This window comes from Sapajus apella, unplaced genomic scaffold (assembly GCF_009761245.1).
Source record: "Sapajus apella isolate SASKATOON/1434 unplaced genomic scaffold, GSC_monkey_1.0 scaffold2, whole genome shotgun sequence".
NCBI classification, from domain to species: Eukaryota; Metazoa; Chordata; class Mammalia; order Primates; family Cebidae; genus Sapajus; species Sapajus apella.
In genome coordinates this window covers 86,412,202-86,439,827 of record NW_022436942.1, presented here as the reverse complement: position 1 = coordinate 86,439,827, position 27,626 = coordinate 86,412,202, and the positions used below count along the sequence as shown (strand labels likewise).

General features: G+C 44.5%; 1 protein-coding gene and 1 pseudogene across 2 annotated transcripts in view; one reads left to right on the top strand and one right to left on the bottom strand.

Annotated features, from left to right (window-relative positions):
• Positions 1-27,626, bottom strand: part of TMEM132C (transmembrane protein 132C) — a 431,755-nt gene that overhangs the window by 331,909 nt on the left and 72,220 nt on the right. The window lies entirely within an intron of this gene.
• LOC116527235 lies at positions 20,371-20,862 on the top strand (annotated as a pseudogene). The gene has a single exon (XR_004258443.1). The product of XR_004258443.1 is annotated as a protein S100-A11 pseudogene (transcript).

Below are 27,626 nucleotides of genomic sequence, written 5' to 3'. Positions count from 1 at the left end.
AAAACACCCTTCATCACCAGTCCTCCTGGGTTCTAAAGTAATATTTTACCTTCCTTGCTATAAAACTTCACTCTCATTAGCATGCTTCAAATTAGTTTTATCCTGCTATAAAGACTAATTAGCCACTATCTTTAAATTAGCGCCAATCAAGTTTCCGTCGAACGGCATCTACTCGATGAGAAACAGCAACATGACCCCCCAAGAAAAGACACAGAGTGTTCTTTAGGTGTTTGAGGTTTATTTAGATGCCACTCTCACAGTGTCTGAGACTGCATGCCATCAAGGGATTTCACAGAACGAAAACACCCTCAGAGAACACAAACAGAAGTCAACATCTTTGTGTTTGTTTGATTTTTAGAATAGGGTCAGGGGATAGAAGTGGCTGTTTCGTTTTTCTCATGTCACTACAGCAAATAACAAATAAGAGAAACGTCCTAGAAGCTCCTCAAAAAGGCAAATGATACGGTTTGGCTGCATCCCACCCAGGTCTCACCTTGAAAGGTAATAATCCCCACAGGTCAAGGACTGGGCCAGGTGGAGATAACTGAATCATGGAGGCAGCTTCTCCCATGCTGTTCTCCTGGTAGTGAGAAAGTCTCAGGAGATCTGATGGTTTTATAAGCAGGGTTTCCCTGCACATGCTCTCTCGTCTCCCGCCGTGGAAGACATCCCTTGCTCTTCCACCATGACTGTGAGGCCTCCCCAGCCATGTGGAACTGTGAGGCAATGAAACCTGTTTCCTTTACAAGTTACCCAGTGTCAGATATATCTTTATTAGCAGCATGATAGCACACTGACACATCAAAGAAGGTACAATGACAAAGTGAGTAGGAGGTGAGTCCTGGCTCCACTGCTTTGTGACCTTCTGTGACCTTGAGTGGTCCTGAAGCCGCTGAGAACCCCCGTTTTCTCATCCATAAGATGGAATACTATTACCTCCCTTGCTGCTGGGAGCACTGAATGGGTTGACGTGCCGTAAAGTGCCTAGCATGGCCTCTGGCACACGCAGGCCCTCTACACCGGCTTGCTATCAGACTGCCATTTTTGTGACTGGTACCAGGGTGAGCATTCAGTTAACATTCGTGCATGCACAGGGTTTCCTACACGTATCTTGGAAGCCTGTGTGCACAATTCAAATCCTGCGTACTTTTTTTCCTGACGTTCTTCAGGTCTACGTATTGTCTGGGTACAAGACATCGTCCCACTGTAATGCCTCAATTAGCTTTGGGTGTCACATAGAGCTTGCCAAGGTCTCACCCCAAGGCACATGCTCTTACCAGGGGGCCCCATGGCTGCTGGTCCAAGGCCCTATTCCTGCATCCTACATGGCCAAGACACTTAGCTCCTTATCACAGCATGTGCTGGTTCTGTAGGGAGTCAGGCACACATGCACCAGACACACACACACACACACACACACACACACACGTACACATATACACTTCATCTTAAAAGTGGTCATGGCATCTTCTGATAACTACTTCACAGCATTTGCTACTGCTGTTTTTAGTGAAAAATCAAACTCTGATATTAGAACACATAAAATACACTTAGCTTATTTTTGCTTCACAGTTCATAAATTTAGAAAGCAGTCCAATCTGTGGGTTCTTACCAATTTTTGAGCAGGATAAGCAGGTATTAAAGATTTGAAGTGTTCTGCTGTGCATATGCAGGACTCTTTCTTTCTTTACAAAGGAGACTTTGTAGACCTGCCCTTTCTGAGTAGCCACAGCCCGAGGCCACTCCTGTCCCTCCACACTCCCTGTGAAACCTTCTGCAGAAAGTGAAGACCGTTCCACCCTGGGCCTCTCTGCCCGGTGCCCTGCAGCCCCAGCCCCAGAGTTGCTGGGGATTCAAAGCCTGACTGCCCCCCAGGGCTCTCTCCCCACATAGCGAATGATTTCATGCAGGGATGGGACTTTGCGAAGGAACAATGATATCGACGTAGAAGCCCCTAGGACCAAGGACACTCGAGGCCCCTGAGCAGGGTGGAGTCCTGTGCCCCATTCATGGTGCTTGCAATCCTACAACAGAGCTGGAGAGAAGCCCAGTCCAGGTGGGGATGTGTGAGGGCTGTGCTGTGACGGAGAGGAGGCCTCTGGGTGGGTGTGCTGCTGTGGGACACTGCTCTGTCATCTCCAAGAACAGAGGTAATGGCCAGAAGCCCAGGACTGCACTGGCCTGACCCTTGGCTGGGGGAGGGGGCACATTTGCCTCTTTGGGCTCCCTCTTAATTTAGCAATCTGACTGCATTCGAACAAAAGCCGCACGTGGGTAGGTATTTTGGCCTATGGAGCTGAGGGGTCTCCTGGGGCATCCTCCATGAATTCCCTTGGTCCTGCTGGTGAGAAAGTAGCAGGACAGAGGGCCTGCAAACCTAAGCCAGGGATAGGGCGGGATGTCACCAGGAGGACAGTAAGGTTCCTGAGTTAGGCGGGCCACGGCTCTGAACTTTGCTCCCCAAAGCAGCTCGACACCTCTTCTGCACTTAAACACATTCAGGTTGGACACGTGGACCCCAGACCTACTCTATTCAAAAAAGAGTGAAACCGGCAGACATGCTGTAATTCTGTATTTAACTTAATGGGTGTTTTAGTATCATGTTTGCAGACATTTAAGATGTATGTGTGTGTCTGTGTGTGCGCGTGTGTGAGACAGCGAGAAATAGAAACGTACACATGACTTTAAATACAAATGAGGTTTTCATCTCCCATAGTTATCTTGGGCAAGTTGCAGGATCCATCTCTATTTAAGGTGGAAATAAGCACATTTTTCGTGGAAAAACAAAAGCAGCCTTGCAAGAAAGTCCTACCCCAGAGCTGACAAGTGCGAGACGCACTGCAAGGCCAGGCATGGCGTGAGGTCCCCAGAGAGGGCAGAGGCTGCAACATGAATACATGGTTCATTACAGCTGAATTAGAGGCTGGTTACTCAGTGCTCCAGAAATACGGGCTGGTCGGCAGCAAACTGATTTTCCCATGAGAGCAGGACGTGTCCTGTTCAACCCTGGAAATCACTAATGATGGCTGCTGAACCTGCTCACATGCAGAAACCCCAACTCTTGCTTTGTGTTTTATAACTCTAGTGTCTGGGTGTAAAACGTCCCTTCTGGGGAGCTACTGCTGCTCAGAGAGTCATTTATTTTTTCCTGAGAAGACAAGACAGCAACCTAGTTTTAATATTATGTTTCTGCAGGAGAGTATACAGTGGAGTCTATGCATTTTGCTGACGCAGATTTGACTCTTTAGGAGGCAGAGAGCAGGTGAAGGTGGCGGACCCTGTGGGTCCCGCCATCCTTCTCCCCAGGGATTTGCAGCTGAAGGCTGAGGCGTGGGGTCTGGGTTTTCACGCACTCAGTGGGGCTCGGATCCCTGGCTTCTTACATAGACAGCCTCCGCCTGCTTCCTACCCTAGTCTTTAAAGGCGTATTTTCTCTACAGCCTGGCCCTAAGGCACAAGCTAAACATTTCTCCTGGAGTTCCATCTGAGAAAGAGACACCAGTTCTAAGAGTAGAGAAAGAATCCAACCGTCTGAACCCTACGGGTGCTCCAGGGCCATTCATTTCTTCCACTGTTCCTTGGACACGTGTTTGGTGATCTCCTGCTACATGCCTGGCTTTGCTTCAGATGCTCAGGATAAAGCAGAGATCAACACAGACAAGACGCCTCACCACACAGAGATGACCTGCTTGTCGTGGGGAACCAGCACCCAACATGATCAATAATAAAATAGACAGTGACAGGATGGTGACCAGGCAGGAAGAAGGTACAGATGCCAGGGGGCTGCAGTCTGAGGTAGGCCACCCAGGGACAGCCTCACTAAGCACATGGCATTTAAGTAAAGCCCCAAAGGGGGCAGAGCTATCAACCACACAGATGTGGGAGGGGCACTTTGCAGGCAAGGGCAGGTATGTGCAAAGGTCCTGAGGCGGGCGTTTGCCTGAGCATCTAAGGGACAACAAGGAGGACGCTGTGGAGGAAGGGGGGGGGTAAGGGAAGAGGGTCAGGGGAGGTGCCTGGGGGTGGGGAGGTACGGAGAGAGGGTACAAAGCATGCCTTGTAGAGGATTTGGGCTTTCAATCTGAATAAGATGGGAGCCACGGGGGTGTCAGGCAGAAGCGGCACTGGCTGACGTATGTTTGAAGAGGGTCACCGTGGTTGAGGGTAGAGTTGATGGGAGCCGTGGGAACAGGCAAGTCAGAGTGGAGGCTCTTGCACTGGCCCTGCTGAGAACACCTGAATGATTATCCCAAGGCCCACGTGCCAGCTTTGAAACTCAGCTTCCTGTAAGAAGCAAGTTCACTGCGGATTCTGTCAATATAGACGGCTGCCCCGCTGCAGCCAGAGGCCCTCCTCAGGCACAAACCCATGCACGCTGGACCCTGCAGAGAGACCCCATCCTTCCAGATGATCCCTCCATGGTCTGGGACCCTTCACCTATCCCTGCTCACCCTCTAGGTGTCCCCCAGTGCCCCTATGAAAATGGAGGCGTCTCTATTTCAGTCCTAGGGTTGTTTCTTCTCTGGGCTTCTGCTGGCTTAAAATGGAACATCTCAAGAGGGCTGTCTCTCCTTCCTACAAAGTTCACGTCTCAGACCTGCAGGGAGGGATTTAGAGTAATATTCCCAAACCAGGATGGTTCCCCACTGAAAGGTGTGCCCACGTTGCCTCTAGACGGGGTGTGCAATGATTCTCTCAGGTAGTGGAAGGTGGAAGAGGCACTTCTCCCCTGACCTGGGTGATTTGTTTTCTGGTTTTGGGTAAGATGGCTTTCAGGCTACCTAGTGATAACGCCTGTGGAAGAGGGAGTGATGGCAGAGGGCGGGGATCCCTCCCAGACCTGTCAATCTCCAACTCGTATGAACGGCTCACCCGTTCCTCAGCCTATGGCTCCAGTCTCAGGGTTATGCAGATGCACAGATCACGTACAGTCTGCAGGTAAAGGGAAAATCATTGAAAGACAAATGACTCCTGACAAATCCCTGATGTGGTCTAGGAGGCACAGGAAAGCCCCATTTCTTCCTAAATCCTCCTTCTATTCAGCTTTCCAGATAAAGCTGTGGATTTGAATTTAGACACCCTGTTGTAGAAGAGAAGGAAGAGGGAGGGAGAGAGAGGTGGGGGGAGGGAGTGACAGAGACAAGAAAGGAAGGGAGGAAGCAACGGAAGAAGGAAAAGAAACAGAAGGGAGGAAGGGAGAAGGAAAAGAAGGGAGGGAAGGAAAGAGGAAGAAAAAGAAAGAAGAAAGGAAAGAAGAAAGAAAATGAAGGAAAAACAAAGGACGGAAAGACAGAAGAAAGAGAGAAAGAGAAGGAAAAAAGGGAGGGAGGGAGACACCACCCTACCTACTGCCCCTCCCTCCACTGCGTGTGTAGATCAGAGAGGGGAAGGGTCTGGGTTATCAGCTTCTCATTCATTCCCTTGGGGGACTCACATACCTGGGGGCCTTACGGGAGAAAGTCAATCTGCTCCGTCTCTTTCTCAGACCATGCAATTTATTTGTCCCAAGCTAACTGCAGTTTGCAGATAGTGGTGATTCCAACTGGGTAACCCGGAGGAGAAGTGACTCAAGCCACTCCGTCGGGGCTGATTCTCTGCTTCATCAGCTATTTACATTTATACGGAAACATCATTGCAGGATTCAACTTTTAAATTCCCTGATGTGCAAATGTCTGACTCCGTTCAGGTCGCTCAAAACAATAGCATCCTTTTTAAAAGAAAACCAAGTTGAAAACCGCAGCAACCCCCTGATATGAGGCAGCAGCACCCACAGAGTGCATCTTTGTGCCGGGTGCTGTTTTCAGCACTTGGTACCTTCCATCTCACTTAATTCTCACAGGAAGCCCATCAGGTGGCGGCTACTACTCCCAGGAGGGAAGTGGGACTCCGGGAGGTTGAACAACCCACGCTGGGTCCCAGAGCCAAGGCAGAGGCAGTACTTCCAGCCAGGCTGCCTCCCTCTGTGCTCTCTGCCAATGCAGGAAAACAAACAGCGTCCTTATCCTGACACCATTCACAGGAAGCAACACCCCAATAAAAAGCCACAGGAGGGGAGGAGCTGCACAGAGTAGGGGCCATAAATAAAACGGCTCTTCTGAGTCCTCCTTTGTTGCCCTGTCCTCAGCTCTGCTGAGAAAACACTATGGGAGAACGCCCTTGTGAATGCCGCCAGCGCATTTCCAGGGACACCCGGCCTTGGCAGAAGCTGAAGGGGCTTCAGACTCCTGGGGTCTCATCGCAGCATTAGCACCTCTGTTCTCTGTGAAACCACCATGCCATATTGCAAACCAAGGTGGCAGGACACCTTCACTACTGCCACACCTCTGCTCCTTCTCCTCCAACAGTGAGAAGCAGATGTCTGCCCAACTTTCCCTTCTCACTTGTGCTGCCAGGAAGCCTCGGGAGTTGCATTTTTAGAATTTTTATTCACGGTCGATAAACTTGGATGATTAACAGTGTTTGAATTATTCCCTCCTGGTCTGAACCCCACTTCTGTTTTCTTCAGCCTTGATTAATATTTGTCTTTCGTATTCCTCTACTTTGTCATATGCTTTATCGGTGCTGGTTCTCATCTTTTAGGAAAAATAGGCAGAATCGCCAAGTATGGGGCAGGGACATGGTGCCTGGCCATGCTCCCTGAAGCACACTTGGAGACCCTGGGACCCTGCATCTTTCCAACCTCGGACGGTTCCCTTGTGCTTTGCTTCCAGATGTCACATTTCCTCACTGAACTAATTTAGGAAATGGTATTTCTTTCCTCTGTGTAATTCCTGTCTCACCAGAACCACAAAAATCACAACTTTGCCCCGGTCCTGGCTTCCTGAGGGATCCTGCCTGGGGTGCTGAAAGGCAGGCTCCTGAAACTACCAAAGTAGCTACAGAGCTGTGAACTATTAGACTGCCTGTTTATAAAAGTTTAGATTCTGCAAATCAAATCTATACACCTGAAGTCGAAAGCATCTGAAATGTGATCGCTTCCATCATCTCTCTCCCTTCCTCCTTCATCTAAGTAAACATGGGAATGGCTGCTTTTATGTGTCAACCCCATCGGGCCGTGGGGTGTCCAGATATTTGGTCGAACATTATTTTGTTGTGTCTGGATGTTTTTGGATGAGATTAACTTTTGAATCAGTAGACTAAGTGAGGTGGCTTCCCACCCAAACCCCATCTGGAACTGTAGTTCCCCAGGTGCTGTGGGAAGGACCCAGTGGGAGGTAACCAAATCATGGGCACGGTTCCCCAGGCTGCTCTTGTGATAGTGAGTGAGTTCTCGTGAGATCGGAGGGTTTTATAAGGGACTTCCCCGCCTCGCTTGGCACTCCTTCCTGCTGCCACGTGAAGAAGGACGTGTTTGCTTCCCCTCCGCTATGGTTGCAAGTTTCCTCAGGCCTCCTCAGCCCACTGGAACTGTGAGTCAATTAAGCCTCTTTCCCTTATAAATTACCCAGTCTCAGGTATATCTTTGTTAGCTGATATACTAAGTAATATGCACCGTCCTTTCAAATGGGTGGGCCTTGTGCCATCAGTGAAGGCCTGACTAGAACAGAAGACTGACACTTTCCTAAGTAAGCTGCTTCTTCCTGCCTGATGACCTTCAAACAGGAGCACTGGCTCTGCTGAGCCTACAGCTCACTGACTCCCCTTGCAGAACTCGGACTTGTCAGCCTCCATAATCACATGAGCCAATTCCTTATAATAAGCCTCCTCACATACATGTACACATATGTGCTCTGATTTGGACATGATTTGTCCCTGCCAAGTCTCATGTTGACATTTTCATTCCCAGTAGTGGAGGTGGAGCCTGCTAGGAGGTGTTTGGATCCTGAGGTTAGATTCCCCACGGATAACTTGATGAGATTCTGAGAGGAGTGAATCAGCCCTCCCCCTTAGTTCCCACAAGAACTGGCTGTTGAAAGTCTCACTTCCTCTCTTACCACGTGAACTAACACACCCGCTCCAATTCATTTTCCATCATGAGTGGAAGCAGCCTGAAGCCCTCCCCAGACGCAGACGCTGGCACCAGACTTCCCGCACGGCCTGCAGATCCGTGAACCAAATAGACTTCTTGTCGTTATAAATTACCCAGCCTCAGGTACTTCTTTATAGCAAAACAAATGGAGTAAGACAGGCATACTGTTAATTAGCATACATTCATATATATGAATATATGCATGTGAATATATCCATTTGAACATATACGTCTTCGATCTGGTTCTGTTTCCCTGGAGAACCCTGACTAACGTAATTACTCTCTACCTGGATGACCACAGTGGCTCCAACAGACCTTTCTATGTCGCTTCTCAGCCCTTAGGAGTCCAGCCTCCATATAGCATACAGAATGAACCTTTTAAAAGATCCACCAGGTCATATCGCTCCTTGGCCCCAGACCCTCCAATAGCTTCCCGTTGAGTTCAAATAAACTGTGAAGCCCTTACTATGGGCTGTGAAAAAGGCTTAGGTTCAGCGGTGAGTTACAGGAAGTCCCCCACATACCGCAGCGTAGGTAAGAGAGCAGTTCCTCTCTCTCTTGGGTTCTCGGACAGTCGGGGAATTTTATGGAGTCAGAGACTCGGGCTCTGTTGTTTCTACTCCTAGGCCACCTGATGATTCAATACAGCTGCTGGGGTCCTGCCATTATATTCACATTCGAGCCATTACAAAGTAGGCAATGCCCCTATCTTTACGGTGACGTCCTGGAAGTTTCTGGTGCCTCTAGTAATATATGTAACTGCCTGTATGTATCAGAAGTTTGAGCACAATCATCAGGCCATGCCGAGTTACAAAGGAGGCTGGAAAGGGCAGGGATCATTCTGGGTACTTGAGTGCTCAGCTAACCATCAGGACTTCTGTTCCTGAAGAATTGAAAGGATCGGGGATATTGGGAACAGCTCCAATCGTGGACACACGTGGCCTCCCTGGACCACATGGTGAGGACCCTGCCACGTCCCTGCTGCATTCCCCACTGCCTTCCCACTTCACTCTGCTCCAGCCACATGGCCATCTCACCCTTACTCTTCCTCCAACGCGCCTAGCGCATTCGAGCCTCTGGGCTCTGGCACTACCTGTTCCCTCACTTGAACAGCTCCCCCCGAGATATTCACAGTGCTCCTTCTTCACTTCACTCATCTCTGCTCCAAAGTGAGGTTCCTGGGAGTCGCGTTCCCCTCCACCCATCTGCAGGGGTGGCCCCATCACACTCTGTCCTCTCTGCAGCTTTGCTGTGACCCCAGCCCTTTTCGCTCCCAACATGGTATCTGCTTCTCTCGTTTGCCATCGAGTCCCCCACCAACACTCCCATCTCAATGCAAAAGCAGCAGGGATTTCTGGCCACCCCTCTCTTGGACCCTCAGCCCCCAAACTGCCTAAGAAAAAAAAACAGACGTTTCATCAACATTAGTTGAATAAATGAAATAGGGAGTGATGATTTCGTACGTTATTTACATTCAAAAAATTCTTCATTTTTGAGAACTCATACAAAACAATTTTGTTCAAATGGGAATTTTTCTGAATGAAATGAAAATGTAATTGAAAACAAGTTTCATCTTACAGGCGGCTATTTTAGAGACATCCTCTTTTGTATTAGACATGCTTCTAAAAAGTCATTTTAGGTTGAAATCACACATGTACGTGTGTGTGTGTGTGTGTGTGTGTGTACAGTACGTGTTCACACATATTTAGAGAGTCACAGGAACTCTGGAAGAGACAGAGAAAGAGAAAGAAGTAGAAATATTAATACAGAGAGAGAAAAGAAGAGAATTTACCTATAAGCAGACCTTCTAATTTTTCCCACAGATCAGGTGGGAAGACTTTGGAGAAATTATTATTGCCACCAAATACATTATATGAAAAAATCCCAACTGGGGCATGCAAGCTTTATAAGGGCATTAACCTTTGTCCAGACTGCTTTGATGGCACGTACCTGAAACACAAAAGGAGCCCACTAGATATTGGTAGAAGAGTAAATCTGGGGGCATTTTGACGAGAACTTGTGAGTGGCAATTGAAGGAGTGTATGTATGAATCTCCATAGAGTTTTAGGGAGGTGGGGAGTTGTTTCAACTATCTCCTCTTTTGTATTTGCAGAGACCCCCAACCCCCAGGATCTAAGACATGACTTTAGAAAGAAAGCTTTAGCAATGTGGCACCTAGCTTGAAGGACTCCGTGTGGTGGCATGCTATGGGCTACCATGCTCACCTGGCTGGCAGCTCTGACCTGCAGCATGGGTCACTTGATGGTGGTGACTCTGCCTTTTAAAAACAAGGGCTCAGCTGGGCACAGTGGCTCATGCCTGTAATCCCAGAACTTTGGGAAGCCAAGGTGGGTGGATCGACTGAGGTCAGGAGTTCTAGACCAGCCTGGTCAACATGGTGAAACCCCGTCACTACTAAAAATACAAAAATCAGCTGGGTGCGATGGCACAAGCCTGTAATTCCAGATGCTTGGGAGGCTGAAGCAGGAAAATCACTTGCACCTGGGAGGCAGACGTTGCAGTGAGCCGAGATTGTGCCACTGCACTCCGGCCTGGGCAACAGAGTGAGACTCTGCCTCTAAGACCACCCAGAGTCCTCCTCCCCCCATACCACTTCAGGGTCACAAACAAGAAACAAATGACTTCAAAACAAAGCATCTTTCAAATAGAAAAAATGTCATAATTGGCAACTGGTATTTTCAGCCAGTTCCCTCAGTGACACATTCTCTTCAGATCTCCAGTGACATTTCATTAAGGAGAAACAGATTCTCAGGGATGCAAAGAAACTGAGTGTTTGAGCTGCAAAGATAAGCCCTAATGAAGATTTGCTTTTAGGAAATAAATAAGTAAACACTTCCACCCCACAGGCAGGTCAGAAAGCTCTAGGATGACCAGGTCTTCTTTGTTTGCCGGGAACTTTGGCATAAGCCCCACATTTTAGGAAATCTCTCAATTCGAGGAAAACTAGATTGGTTGGACACCCAAGAAAGGGCCTGAAATGCCAGTCATTTTTACACAAAAGCACTCAGTGGACCACATCTGCCATCATACTTAGTAGTGAAAGATTCAATGTGTTCCTTCTAGGATCAATGGCAACACAAAGACGTTTGCTCTCACCACGTCTACTTGATGCTGTACTGGAGTGTCTAGTTAGGGCATTTAGGTAACGAAAGCAAAGGAAAAGCATATGGATTATAAAGGAAGAAATAAAACCATTTCTATTTTTAGGTGGCATGATCTGTATTCAGGAAATCCTAAGGAATCCATCAAGAAAAATTACAGTGTATAACTGAGTTCAGGAGAGTTACAGGATACAAAATTAACATGCAGGCATCAATGGTGTTTCTATATGATACAATGAACAATCCAAAATTAGATCAACATAATTCCATTTGCCATAGCCTGAAGAAGAATACTTGGCCATAAATTTAACAAAGGAAGCGCAAGACTTGTGCTCAGAAAACTATAAAACATTGTCTGAGAAAATTAAAGTCCTGAATAAATAAGAAAGACATCCCATGTTCATGGACTGGAAGATGCATATTGTTAAGATGGCAATATTCCCCAAATTGATTTACAGATTCATGCAATCCCTATCAAAATCCCAGCTGCCTTTTTCTAGAAAGTGACAAGCTGATCCTATACCTAACTCAGATGGAATTGCAAGAGACCAAAAATAGCCAAACAGTCTTGAATAAAAGGAACACATTACACTGCTGGTGCGAATGAAACCAGTACAATCATGATGAAAAACATCATGAGGGTTTTTAGAGAACCAAAAGTAGAACTACCATGCAATCCTGCAATCCCATCAATGGGTATCTACCCAAAGGAAAAGAAGCCATTATATGAAAAAGACACATGCATATGCATGCTTGTGGCAGCATAGTTCACAGCTGCAATGATATGGAACCAACCCAAGTGCCCAGCAACCAACAAGGGGATAAAGAAAATGGTATATATACACCATGGAATACTACTCAACAATAAAACAGAACGGAATAATGGTCTTTGCAGCAACTTGGATGGAGTTGGAGGCCATTATTCTAAACGAAGTAACTCAAGAATGGAAAATCATATATAGTATGTTCCCATCTGTGAGTGAGAGCTAAGCTATGAGGATGCCAAGACATAAGAATGATATAATGGACTCTGGGGACTCAGGGGGAAGGCTGAAAGGGTCTGAGGGATAAAGACTACACATTGGGTACTTATATGCTGAATGGGTGACAGGTGCATGAAAATCTCAGAAATCACCACTAAAGAGCTTATCCATGTAACCAAAAATCATGTTTCCCAAAAACTATTAAAATAAAATTATAAAATAAGAAAATTAAAACAGTTCCTGATTTTGAGACTTATTACAAAGCCATATTGATCGAGACTTCGTGGAACTAACATAAGGATAGACATACAGATCCACAGAATAGAATTCAGAGTCCAGAAATGAACCCTTGCACTTATGGTTAATTGATTTATGACAAGGATGCCAACATAATTTTATCAGAGGAATCACTGTCTTCAAAAAATGACTTGGAACAAGTGGATATCCACATGGAAAAGAATGAAGTTGGATGCCTACCTTATACCATGGACAAAAATTAACTCCAAATAGTCATAGACCTAGATACAAGATACACAACTTAAAAGCTCTTAGAAGAAAATACAGGTATAAATATTTGTGACTTTGGATTAAATAATTATTTCTTATCTATAACATTAAAAACACAAACCACAAATAAAAAAAAATAAATTGGACTTGATCAAATTTTAAAACTTTGTGCTTTAAAGGATAGTATGAAAAAAAAGTAAAGACAACTCACAGAATAGAAGAAAATACTGCGAATTATATATCTGATAAGGGACTCATATCAATTAAATATAAAGATATAAAGACAAAGACAACCCAATTTAAAAATGAGTAAATACAAAAGCTTCTTAAGCTGATAAAAAGAAAACTTCAAAGTTTCAGGATACAAAAATCTATGTGCAAAAATCACTAGAATTCCTATACGCCATAAACAGTCAAGACAAGAGCCAAGTCAGGAACCTACCATTCACAATTCACAAAAAGAATAAAATACTTAGGAACACAGGTAACTAGAATTGTGAAGGATCTCTATAAGGAGAACTACAAAACACTGCTCAAAAAAAAAAAAAAAATCAAAGATGATGCAAACAAATGGTAAAACATTCCAGGCTCATGGATAGGAAGAATCAATATTGTTAAAATGGCCATACTGCCTAAAGCAATATATAGATTCAAAGCTATTCCTATTAAACTACCATTGAGACACTTCACAGAACTAGAAAAACTATTTTAAAATTCATATGAAATAAAAAAGGAGCCCAAATAGCCAAGTCAATCTTAAGCAAAAAGAACAAAGCAGGAGGCATCCCATTACTTAACTTCAAACTATACTACAGGGCTACACTAACCAAAACAGCATGGTACTGGTATAAAAACACACACATAGACCAATGGAACATAATAAAAATCTAGAAATAAGACCACACACCTACAACTATCTACTCTTTGACAAATCTTCCAAAAACAACCAATGGGGAAAGGATTCCCTATTCAATAATTAGTGCTAGGATAACTGGCTAGCCATATGCAGGGGTGTAAGGACCCCTTATATAAAGGAGTCTTTATACAAAGGACACCATATACAAAAATTAACTCAAGATGGATTAAAGACTTATATGCAAAACCCAAAACTATAAAAACCATGGAAGGCAACCTAGGCAATACCATTCAGGACACAGGCATGAGCCACAATTCCATGTTGAAGATGACGAAACCAACAATTGACAAACGGAATCCAATTAAACAAAGGAGCTTCTACAGAGCAAAAGAAACTATCAACAGAATAAACAGACAACCTACAGAATGGGAGAAAATATTTGCAAACTATGCATCTGGCAAAAGTCGAATATCCAGCATCTATAAGGAACTTAAGCAAATTTACAAGAAAAAAAAAAAACATTAAAAAGTGAGCAAAGGACAGAAACAGGCACTTTTCAAAAGAAGACATACATGCAGCCAACAATCATATGAAAAGAAGTTGAACATCACTGATCATTAGAGAAATGTAAACCAAACTGCAATGAGATACCATCTCACGCCTGTCAGAATGGCTACTATGAAAAAGTCAGAAAATAACAGATACTGGCGAGGTTGTGGAGAAAAAGGAACACTTATACACTGCTGGTCAGAGTGTAAATTATTTAATAGTTCAATCGTTGTGGAAGATAGTATGGCGATTCCTCAAAGACCTAAAGACAGAAATATCATTTGACCCCGCAATCCTACTACTAGGTATATGCCCGAAGGAATATAAATTGTTCTTTTATAAAGACACATGTACACATATGTTTACGGCAGCACTATTCACAATAGAAAAAACATGGAATCAACCTAAGTGCCCATCAGTGATAGACTGTATAAAGAAAATGTGGTGCATATACACCGTGGCATACTATGCAGCCATAAAAAGGAACACGGTCACACACTTTGCAGGGACTTAGATGGAGCTAGAGGCCATTATCCTTGTCAAATTAACATGGGAACAGAAAACCAAATGCCACATGTTCTCAGTTACAAGTGGGAGCCAAATCACGAGAACACATGGACACATGGGGGAGAAACACCACACACTGAAGCCTGTTGGAAGGCGGTGGGCAGGAGAAGGGAGAGGATCAGGAAGGAGAGCTAATGGATGCTGGACGTAACGCCTGGGTGATGGTGTGATATGCGCAGTAAACCACTAGACGCACGTTTACCTATGTCACAGACCTGCACATCCTGCACACGTAGCCCTCAACTTAAAAGCTGGAATTAAAAAAAGAAACTCTTTTTTTTCTAAAGGAAAGAAAGCATTAGCTTCAACAGAACCTGTTTGTGTAGGGTTTGTGTTTTGCTTTTAAATAAGAACAATTTGAATATCTGTCTCTACTTATTTATATAGATATATAGAACCAATTTTTAATTGGCCTATAAGTACATAATTTCATGCATTTATAGGCAATAAGCACATGAAAAGATGCTCAGCATCATCAGTCATTCAGGTACTACAAATCAAAATTACAAAACACCACTGCAAACAGAACAGGATGACTGATATAAAGCCGGACAATAGCAAGTGCTGATGAGGACGCAGAGAAATCAGACGCCTCATTCGCTGCTCTTAGGGCTCTAGAATGCAGCCACTTCAGAAGCACTTTGACAGTTCCTCAAAATGTTAAACATCGAGTTACCTCACGACACAGCCACACCACTTTTAGGAACATACCGAAAAGAAATGAAAACATATATCCACACGAAAACTTGTATGTGAATGTTCACAGCGGCATTATTCGTAATAGCCAAAAAGTGGAAACGAGCCAAACGCCTGTCAATGAATGAATGGGTACACTAAATGTCGTATACCCATGTAACAGAAGACTAGCCAGTCATAAAAGAATGAGTTACTCATACATGCAACAAAACCCTCAGGCTAAGTGGAAGAATTCATTCACAGAGCACTTCGTATTGTGTTGTGTGATGTTCTGTACATATTACAGAGGATTTTATTGTATGGCGTATTGTATGGTTTCATTTCTATAAAATGTCCCAAACGGGCAAATCCATAGAGACAGAAATTGGATAATGGTGGCCAGGGTGAGGAAACCGGGTCTGGAGGGTGACTGCTGAATGAGTGCAAGGTTTCTTTTCAGGGTGAAAAACAGAATCTAAAATTAAACGATAGCGATGGTTGTACAACTCTTAATACATTAAATGTCACTGGCTCATAGACATTAAAAGGGTTAATGTTATGGTATGTAAATTATGTGCCAATAAAACTTATTAAAGAAAAAAAACCATTTAGTGGAATATTGCAATCACTTCCTCAACCACAGGCTAAGATACTCAATGAGGACAAGAGCTCTAACCTCATGAGAAAGTGGTAACCGTACAGAGTTACTTTAGGAATATCTGAGTAAGTAAGAAGACAGTTCTTTTTTTTTTTTTTTTTTGGACACAGTCTCATTCTATCACCAGGCTGGAGTGCAGTGGCATGACCTCAGCTCACTGCAACTTCTGTCTCCTGGGTTCGAGCAATTCTCCTGCCTCAGCCTCCCAAGTAGCTGGGACTACAGGCACAAGCCACTAGGCCCAACTGATTTTTGTATTTTTAGTAGAGACGGGGTTTCATCATGTTGGCCAGGATAGTCTCGACCTCTTGACCATGTGATCTGCCTGCCTCAGCCTCCCAAAGTGCTGGAATTACAGGCCTGAGCCACCGCACTCAGCCACAGCTCCTTCTCAACTCCCCAGATGCACCTGCACAAACTCCACAATTGCCTAAAATGTTCCCCAACTCCCACGTGGCAGAATCTGTCACCCTACCCTTCTCTGGCTACCTTGCTACCCCCACTTGCTACAGCTCCCTTGGGACATCTTAGGGATCCTGCTTACTTTGCATGATCAAAGGATGTTCAGGCCCCTTGAAGACTGCAAATAATGGACTTCCATCAACAACCTCTGCACTGTGAAGTCAATGCAAAGGCACAGCACCGCAGCCAGGGCAGGTCCTCCCTGCTCCAAAGAAAACGAAGTTCAAAGGGCAGAGGGGAAGCTCTGTCCACTAATAGGAAACATCCCCAAGCACCTAGCAGGGGCCCGGGGGCAAAGGAGGAGGGCAGCAGTTCCAGGCAGCAGAATTCCTTCTCTGTCCTTCCTGGGAAGGATCAAAGCAGGCTGCAAACAAAACCTGCCCGGTCTGAGGAGAAGGCCCGGCTTGTGGAGCATAATCAGATGTAAAGACTTCTCAGCACTCTTTAAAGAATCCCACAGAACAGAAGGAAAGGAGCGAGGACATGATAGTCTGAGATCAAACTGTGAGAGTGATGAGTGACACTTTGGCAAGGGGTATCCACTGGGGGCTGTGTCTCGGCTCCTTTCTTCTGTCCAAACAGGTTTGGAAGATTCTCTACCTTAGGTAATCAAGATAACTGGACTCGTTGACTAATACTTTTATCTGGTAGTATTAGCAAGGTGTTCTGAAAATGTTTTGAACACAAAAGGACACTTTCTTCCCTTCCTGTTTCTTACTGACTATTTGCAAAGAAGTGTGACCAGGTGAACTTTTAGCCTCGAAGGTGGAGGTGACTGTGGTAGTGGAAAGAGAGGGAAGGCCGGGAGCAGGACGTGGGTGGGAGACTGTAACATACAGATAGCAGTTGGGGTAACTCAAGCCCATCAGTGGTTTATCAAGTAGTCAGACATTTATTTCCTTCTCATGTAAAATACTAAGAAGTGAAATGGTGCATGGGCTGAGTTAACAGTTCCACGGTATGAGAGCCCCAAATCTGCATGCTGTCCTCTACATCTGCCCCATGGCCCAAAATTGCTGCATCAGTTCAAGCCATCATATCTACATTCTAATCAGCTGCAAGAAGCAGGAAGAAGCCTATCTTCAGTCCTTTCAAGTGACCTGTCTAAAGGCTGCATGCTCCATGCCCATTTCTGTTTGCTGTATAGAGTAGTTAGCTCCACTGTGTTTCAGGAGAGGTTGCATAATGTATTTTTTTTCCTGATAAAACTACATAATTTTGGCTGAGTCCTGACTTGCCCCAAAAGTGTGGTTGACATTGAGCTAAACTATTTTTAAATCCTTTAGAGTAAAATACAACACCTTGGGAGATAAATGATTAGCAATGACAGTAATTACTTTTTTACAACAACAGACTACTTTTATCTTCCTTTATTACTCCAAATTAAGCTACTTACTGAGAATTCCCTGACAATTGGTAAAAAGAACAAATGTATTCAGAATGCCTTTCCATCCTAGACATCTGAGAATAAATGAAAAGCAACACAGAAGCTTGTTAGCCTTTGCCAGCAGAGACCCAAAGAAAGAGCACAGAGTTTTTGGGAGGCCAGGATGAGTGGATCACCAGAGGTGAGGAGTTCGAGACCGGCCTGGCCAACATGGCGAAATGCTATCTCTACCAATAATACAAAATTTAGCCAGGTGTGGTGGTGGGCATCTGTAATCCCAGCTACTGGGGAGGCTGAGGCAGGAGAATCATTTGAATTTGGGCGGGCAGGGGCTGCAGTGAGTTGAGATTGTGCCACTGCACTGCAGACTGGGTGACAGAAAAAGACGCTGTTTCAAAAAAGATAAATAAGAAGAAAGAAAAGAACGAGCATAGAATATCAGGATGGTGAGGAGTATCGTTCCCCAAATGGTGTACATTTCGTCTTGTCCTTGGGTAACACCATTTTAGTATTCGGTCCATACCTTAGATCAATGAAGACTGCTGATGCCCAAATAATTAGACCAATCTATTAATGCCACTAATATACCTGTGTTTTTGCTCTATGTATCACGCTGGTCTTACTTTTTTCCCTACTAGTCTATTTATATTTCCTTTTGAATTTGCAACAGCTCTTTATTTATGAAAAATAAAATACCTTTGCCATTTTGTTGCAGCTAAAATAACATATGATAAGATATGATAAGATAATAGGTCTTTAAAAAAACAACTCAGAAGGAGGAACCACCGGTAGAGCATCCAAGCGGTTAAGCAGAATTAGGCAGAAAACGTTTTGAACGCAGAGGTATCAGGTGTTGATGTTAGATAAGGTGAATGTGAGAAAAACATTTGCAATGTGAACACCACTCATTTTCAAGGTCTCCAAATAGTTAAGACTGCCAAGTTCCCAAGCTCTGAAGGCCTTTGGCACACCCCAGACTTTCAACAGAGTATCTCCTTACCAAGGAAAAGCAAAAAAGAAAGAGCAGCTAAAGTCATTTTAAGGAGCTCCTAATGCCTTATGTAAATATGGGAAGGGACGCAGAGCCCCCTCTAAACTCAAAAGAACCATCCAAATGTTACTGCTCTTTTTTTGTCAACTGTCTGTACAAACATGTGCATTGATGACCATGTCTGTGTTAGAGAAACACAGAAAGTTGGCCAGGAACCATTCCCCAGAGAGCATCTGTGTAGACACAGTTCTGCCAAGATGCCTGGGCATGTGAGCCCCGGGGTGATGTCCTGGAGGTGGGGCCTGAAGCTGCCCACTAGTTGCCTGGAATGGGAAGAAGACTTTGCCTCTTTCCTCTTCCCTGGCTCCGGGTTTGTGTGCAGGAAGATCAGCTCCTCAAATGCACAAAGACCTGCAGGCTGTGCTGCTGCTGGAGTTTTTTTAAGTACTGGAGTCTGGAACTTGGGAAGTGATGGGGATCTTCCTGGGGGGAATGAGATGAAGAATCTTAAACAGCACCGAGACAGCAGTCCCCACCCAAGGCCACTTCCTAAGTGGCCACTTAATCGGTGGGAGAGGAGGGGAGACTTGCAGCTTGAAGCAAACAGAACAGGCACATCCTCGGAGGACACTGTGCCGAACCACGGACCTCCATTAGCAGGTGGAGTGAAGCTACACCCTCCTTCCTCTGAACTTCACGACTCCTCTGGATAAACCAGCACAGACAAGATTAGACTACAAGAGAGACAGAACTCCAACCCCTGGGCTGCCATGGCTGCTCTCCCAGAGGAACTTAAAAAGAAAAGCCCTGTGTAACTTGATCCCCTTTGCCTCTAAGAGCTGGACGCCCTGGGAGGTCCCTGGCAAGTCTCCCTGAACACAGACCACATGCTGGCAGTGGGGGCTGACCTCCAGTGCTTTGAAGGAAGGAACCCCCTGCCCCCAACACAGACGCCTACTCCAACAAGGCTCAGAAAATCAGCAGAGGGGAAAAGAGGCTCGAAAATCCTTTTTAAATTTGCCTGCCAGATGTGAAAATCCAGGCAACCCAGGAGGAGCACTCAGAGAGACACAGAAGAACCTTAAATGCTTAAGTTAAGTCCTCCTTAAGGATCTCCTGCTAATCATTTAAGCCAACGCAACATCTTTACAAAATTGAGGGAATTACCCAAAGCCCTCAGTGAGGGGCCTGGGCTTGCCTCCTCCCCTGACATCATGTGAAACGACTCAGGCAACAGTTAATAAATCTCAAGACCCTGGGACGGATTTCATCTTTGTGCAGAAAAAAAGAAATATATATATATATTTCTATAGAAGGAACATAAGAAAGGAGCCCAGGATCTGAGTGTCATCAGTTAGCTGATCAGAGAGCTATAGTCACAGGCAGCCAAAAGCTCACAAAGGAGTGGGAGGGGACCTGCTGAGAACTCTTGCTTTGGAGAACTCTTTCCAGCGTTTCAGCAACATTGAGGGAAACACCCGCCACGTGCTAAGCTCTGTCCTGGGCATGCGGAAAACAGCAGAGATCCCACCCCGTGAGGCTTCGATAAACAGCACACATACTAAATAAATACGTTTTATGAGACCCGCACGCTGCGCGCCCAAAGCTCTCAGCGCCGCTCCCAGCCGCAGCCTTCCGCGCGCCTCGCTCAGCTCCAACATGGCAAAAATCTCCAGCCCTAGAGACTGAGCGGTGCATCGAGTCCCTGATTGCTGTTTTCCAGAAGTATGCTGGAAAAGATGGTTATAACTACACTCTCTCCAAGACGGAGTTTCTGAGCTTCATGAATACAGAACTGGCTGCCTTCACAAAGAACCAGAAGGACCCCGGTGTCCTGGACCACATGATGAAGAAACTGGACACCAACAGTGATGGGCAGCTAGATTTCTCAGAATTTCTTAATCTGATTGGTGGCCTAGCTATGGCTTGCCATGACTCCTTCCTCAAGGCTGTCCCTTCCCAGAAGCGGACCTGAGGACCCCTTAGGCCTGGCCTTTAAATCCACCCCATTTCCTTCCAGCCTTTCTGTCATCATCTCCACAGCCCACACGTTACCCCTGGTGCCCAGCACGCCAGCCACCTCATGCAGGCCCCACCTGTGGATAGTAGTAAAACAATGTCGCTTTTTTCAAACATAAAAAAATATAAAATAAAATAAAATAATCGTATTTTATAAATGGGTCACATGTACCAAGGGAAAATAAGGGCGAGCGGAGCACGGGCTCAAAGAGAAGGAGATGTCTCCCCTGGATGATTAAGCTGTTACCGCGCTGGCAATTGGTTCAACTTCCACTCATCGGAGCGCGCAGTTTGGTATGCAGTGATTCCACCTGCAGGAGTCTCAGCACCATCTCAGAGGACAAGTAATTTCCTGCTCTTCTGTGATCTAAAAGCTGCTGTGTGCAAACCTCCCTGGTGCTTCACAATACTATCAAAGAGAGAACCTTATGTCTGGTCCTTACAGGAATCTGAATACTGCTTTGAGAGGTTCTACAGACAGCCGGTAAAAATCAAGATAAAAAAAAAAGCCAGATGTAAAATAGCATCTCAGAGTGCAAAGAGTTCAATGCGGAGACAAGGAGTGTGAAGTCCAGGAAATGTAGGCTTTCTTTTCCTGGTTCCTATTTCAGGAGCATCACACAGCTGGTCTTCCCTGGGGTGTTAGAATCCTCACTGTTACTACAACATCAAGAGTCTCACATGTTTGTGAACTGGGATAAAAACAAAAAATCTAGCTTCAAGTTAGTGCATCCATTTCCAGAGCTCCACAAGGAAGGAATTAAGTGGACAGGAAATCACCCAAACATGAGGATGAAAAGGTCTGACAGAGAGTGTCTGAAATGCGAGGAGTGCTATGAACTCTCCCAAAGAAAAGAAACAGCCAGAAGACTGACAGAATTGCAAAGGTCTGCAGGGAACAAAAGAACGCCAGCAGTAAGGGAAAGAACCGCTCAGACCTGAGACCTCCCTGGGTTTGCAGCTGTATTTGTACTTTCAAAATTGGGTCTGGGCAGTTTGGAGGTTCATGTGGATTTCATGAACCTAAGTAGTTCTTAGATTTTTTTGCTCTACCCAAGTCAGAAAGTGACTTCAAAACATTTTGTATTGGTGGAATGCCAACCTGAGAAATCAGAAAAAGATAGAAATGCGATCACAAGCCCACCTTGGAAAAATCCACACACGTTTCTGAAGCCTCTTCTTTATTTAACATCGCCTGAGCAGCAAAGCATAGCTAACGATGAGGCTGAACTGTGAACACAACACAAGTCCCCGGGAACAATAGAAAAATATGATCGAGGAGTCAAACCCCAGCGTAGTGATAATTATTCTGATCGAGTCATTCTCCCATTGAATATAATAAGCCAGACACTATAATCTTCAGGCAAAATGTTGCAGAAGCAGCTGTCATAATTGAAGAACATGCTAACGAGATCAGAGACCATGGGAAAAAAAAAGAGAGAGAGAGAGAAGAAGAAAACATGAAACTCCCATACCGTCTCTTCCAGAAGTTCTCTCTTTTTAAGCCTAATTTATCTACGGCTTATTTCTCTTGTTCTCCTTAAAGCATTCTCTTCAAGGCTGACTGGTTTCTGATTTCCATGGCTTTAGACTTAAGTCTGTCATGCCAACTTGGAAGGAGGCCAAACTGTAGATAAAATAGGAACATTCCACATAAAAGCAATGGAGTCTCAACCCAAGCTGGCACAAACGTGGGATATGAAGTGAGCACACTCCTTGCTCTGAAACACTGCCTCCAGGAAGCCCCTCTTGCCTTGCACCAAGAGGAGCTCTCTCCTGACTCCTGGAAAAGACAGGAAGAAGATGGCAGGGATGCAGGGTTCTGAAAGCTATTGTTAGTGAGCTGGGTCTTGGGGACTTTTGCATTAAAAAAAAATGGCACTTCAACTACCATGTGTCTTGCTGCCAGGGAGCGGAAATGTCACCTCAGCTTAGGGGCAGACAGATGGCTAGCCAAGATGGTTTCTCATCACTGTTGGCTGAGTTCATTTCTGTGCATAGCAGCAGTAGACCCTGGATAAATGGCTGTGTATTTGAGAAAACATGATACATATTTGATATTTAACTTTTAGAGTTAAATAAAAGGAATGACTTCTCAACCTTTCAAAAGAATGGTCTTGCTAGAAATAGTAACTTGGCTTAAATTTAGAGTCCCAGCTGGGATGTCTTCATCATATAATTACTTAACGAGAGACATTCTGTTAGGAAATGGGCATACAGTGTCAGGAAATAACCCCTCCCAGAGAACTACAGATTGCACGGAGAAAATTCTATTTTTCACAAAGCTCTGTAATGACCATGTATATAAAGCATCTCTTTATATATGCACATATTTAAATGTAGTATTACACGCATGCATATAGTTTATATAAATGCAGCCTCTTCCCATCTAATGAACAAACTCAAGACAAATTCTATCTCATGCACTGTAATGGTATGACTATAATAGTGATTAAACCCAAACCACTTAAATATTTACTGCCCAATATTAGACAAGTATTTTCACAATAAAGCCTGTTGTATTTATTTAAAACACAAAATGATAATGGATAATTGCCCTGATCCCTTAAACCCCAATACTACAGAGGCAATAACACTTTTCTTTCCATTGGTCTAATTTAATGAGCTGGGATAAAGCACTGTGAATAATTAGGGATTAGCTCTTTAAGAATATCCACACTCTGTGTTTCCAGTAAAATAATTGTGAAAGAGTGTTTGGAGTAACAGAAAGCACACCTGGGGGGCAAGGATGCATTTGTCCATTTATCCTGGGCTCTCCTCTCACTAACTGGGTGTTCTTGGGCAAGTACCTTGCCCTCTCCGTGTCTCAATACCCTCATCTATGGAATGGGGATAATGCAGATCAGATATCTACCCCATGGGGCTGTTATGAGGACTCACAAACTAATACTTGCTTTATCACGTAGTTACTGAAAGAAACTGATGCGTTATTCTACTTGCTCTAGTTGAATTTTCCTGTCTTATAACATGAGAATAGCTATTTGCCTTCTTAATGGGCTGCAGTGATAACTGAAGTAGGGTTATTCAGGCATGAGTGCTGTTACGTACAGCAAGCGTTTTAACACACGCTGGTGATTACTGATCTTCCTTGGCCCCATTCAATATAAGGATGGGAGGTTAGAGTACAATGGTGATGGTCAATCTTTTCTGAAAACCTTGATCTCTCTTTTGAAAATCCAAATACCAATATGTAGGCTAATACACCTGTATTGTATAAATACCAACGTATAGTTATTTATTATGGAGTTTGAGATGATGAAGATGCTTTTGTGGACAACAAATTCCTTTGCAAAAGCTAACAATTCAGGTATTACCCCAAAATCATAAATCCATCCCCATCACAATATTATCACAAAGCATATTAATTTTTCACCAAGCAGCATCATCTGAGTTTTGAACAACTTTTCACAGAGAACACAAAGAAAAGAACTCAGGTGTCGAGTTATACATGAATTCACATAGGCAAGTCTGAATTTTAAAACATGTGGTATAATCCTGTAACTTTGGCAATCCATGATACATGTGAAACACTTAGCTTAAAAAGAAATCAACATGGAAATTTCCAACTATTTAGAACTAATAAAGTATGAGTGCACTGAGAGATTCAGCCAAAGCAGCATTGAAAGGAAAATTTATAGCTTAGCCAGGTGCACTGGGAAACTGAAAAAGAACAAATGATGTTTTATGTCCTCTACCAGTGGAGAAAACTCAAATAAGTAGGTTAAGATTTTAAAAGATAAAAAAGATTTTTGCTAACAACATTAGAAGTAAATGTTAAGATCCTCCTAAAGAGGGTTGATGATAGCCTATATGCCTATGGGACACAACTGGAAACCATTAGGCTCAATAGGGAGACACTGGCACTGAGGAATGAGAACGCACGCTGGACCTGGAGCTGGCCCTTCTGCCAAGGCAGGGGTCTAATGCCTTGAATCTCGAGGACATGGGGGTAGGGGGTGGTGGTCCCTGGAGATAGGCTGGGCTGACACAGAGGTGGAGCTTGGATATTTTATTTTTATTTTTTATTTATTTTTGTTTTGTTTTGTTCGTTTTTTCTTTTTTTAATTGCATTTTAGGTTTTGGGGTACATGTGAAGAACATGCAAGATTGTTGCATAGGTACACGCATGGCAGTGTGATTTGCTGCCTTCTCCCCTTCACCTATATCTGGCATTTCTCCCCATGCTATCTCTCCCCACCTCCCCACCCCCCATCCCTCCCCCATTTCCCCCCAACAGACCCCAGTGTGTAGTGCTCCCCTCCCTCTGTCCACGTGTTCTCATTGTTCAACACCCGCCTATGAGGGAGAACATGCGGTGTTTGATTTTCTGCTCGTGTCAGTTTGCTGAGAATAATGGTTTCCAGGTTCATCCATGTCCCTACAAAGGACACGAACTCATCATTTGTGATGGCTGCATAATATTCCATGGTGTTTATGTGCCTCATTTTCCCTGTCCAGTCTATCATCGTGGGCATTTGGGTTGTTTCCAGGTTTTTTGCTATTATAAACAGTGCTGCAATGAACATTCGTGTGCACGTGTCCTTATAGTAGAACGATTTATAATCCTCTGGATATATACCCAGTAATGGGATTGCTGGGTCAAATGGAATTGCTATTTCTAGGTCCTTAAGGAATTGCCACACTGTCTTCTACAATGGTTGAACTAATTTACACTCCCACCAACAGTGTAAAAGTGTTCCTATTTCTCCACATCCTCTCCAGCATCTGTTGTTTCCAGATTTTTTAATGATTGCCATTCTAACTGGTGTGAGATGGTATCTCAATGTAGTTTTGATTTGCATTTCTCTGATGACCAGTGATGATGAGCATTTTTTCATATGTTTGTTGGCCTCATGTATGTCTTCTTTTGTAAAGTATCTGTTCATATCCTTTGCCCACTTTTGAATGGGCATGTTTTTTTCTTGTAAATCTGTTTTAACTCTTTGTAAATTCTGGATAGCAGCCCTTTGTCAGATAGGTAGACTGCAAAAATTTTTTCCCATTCTGTTGGTTGCCGATTCACTCTAATGACTGTTTCTTTTGCCGTGATTAGGTCCCATTTGTCTATTTTGGCTTTTGTTGCCAATGCTTTTGGTGTTTTGGTCATGAAGTCCTTGCCTACGCCTATGTCCTGAATGGTTTTGCCTAGATTTTCTTCTAGGGTTTTTATGGTGTTAGGTCTTATGTTTAAGTCTTTAATCCATCTGGAGTTAATTTTAGTGTAAGGCTTAGTATTTTTGCAACTGCTGCCTGCTTTCCAGGTCGTCTGAGCTGAATGTCGGCACTGAAACTAGACAGTCTTTATGACTCTTTCCAGCTCTTTCTGAAATCCAGGGTTTGTTAAGGTGGGGTGAGGTGGAGTTATCCTGCAAACCAGAGAGAAAGACAGCATCTGCTTCCTTCCCCCCATGTCTTCCTTCCTCGCACCCACACAGCACACGCCTCGTCACAGTCATATGCTTGCACACACACCACACACAAGCCACACACTCTCACACATACACACACCATGCACACCACAAACTCACATCTGCAACACGCCCAAGCCACACACTCTCATACATACACATACAACAAACTCACACATGCAACACACACACCACACACTCACACACAACACATACACACCACACAAAACCACACTCTAACACATACACACAACACCACACATTCTCACATATACACACAAGTAATACTCACAAGTACATGCTACACTCACAAACAAACACAATGCCCTCAAATACACACAACACACACACAACAGACACACCACATCACTGTCAAATAAAGTAATGCTCACATACATAAACACAACACTCACATACACTGTCACACATACAGGCATTCACACACATATATGTACTCTCAAATACATACATACTCTCACATACAATAACGCTCACACACATACAACACTCACACACACATACAGCACCACACACATACACACAACACTCAAACACATGTAAACACAATACACGTTCATACACATACATGCAACACACATATAATCACATTGTCACATTCATAAACACATGACACACTCACACATACACATATGCACATGCATCTATCTACATACACACAACACTCCCACACACAACACATACACACATACACGCACACATGCACACAACACATATGTGCAACACACATGCACACACATACACAAAAACAGCACTCACATAAACACACAGCATTCATACAACACACATGCACATACAACACACATACACATACACACAATACCCATAAAACACATGCACACAAATAATCAGCAAAGCATCTAAACCTAACTTTTCAAAACATGACACTATGTGCCCATGTCATATTTTCTAGCTCCGGACTCCAAAATTCACATTTTATTAGCAAGTTCTGTGCTGTCTGGAGGGTGGAGGCCTCCACAGGGCCACTAGGCGGATGTCCAAGGCCCCAGGACACTTGGCAAGAGCCAGTGCAACTCCTTGAAGAATAATCTCAGAGATGACTGGGAACACGCAGATTCCCCTTCTGGAGGAAATGAGGGGACAGCCAGGGCTCTGGGACACCCACTCCCATCCACAGTGGACACACCAGGGGAGGCCCATTCACGAGGCCCAGCGCCTTCCCACTTATGACTCACACCCTCCTCCTAGGCACGAGAACGACAGGTGCACCAAAGGGGTGCTGCAGGAGCCCGTGGCTGCGAGGGTTGCAACCTTTTATTTTTGATCCTTCAAGAAAATCAGAAGTGGTGCCTGAGGGCTTTGGCTTAAAACCTTGACATGTGAGAATTATATGGTCTATCACTTCCAAGAAAACCACTGTGGATCACGAGAGAGAGAGAGAGAGAGAGAGAGAGAGAGAGAGAGAGAGAGAGA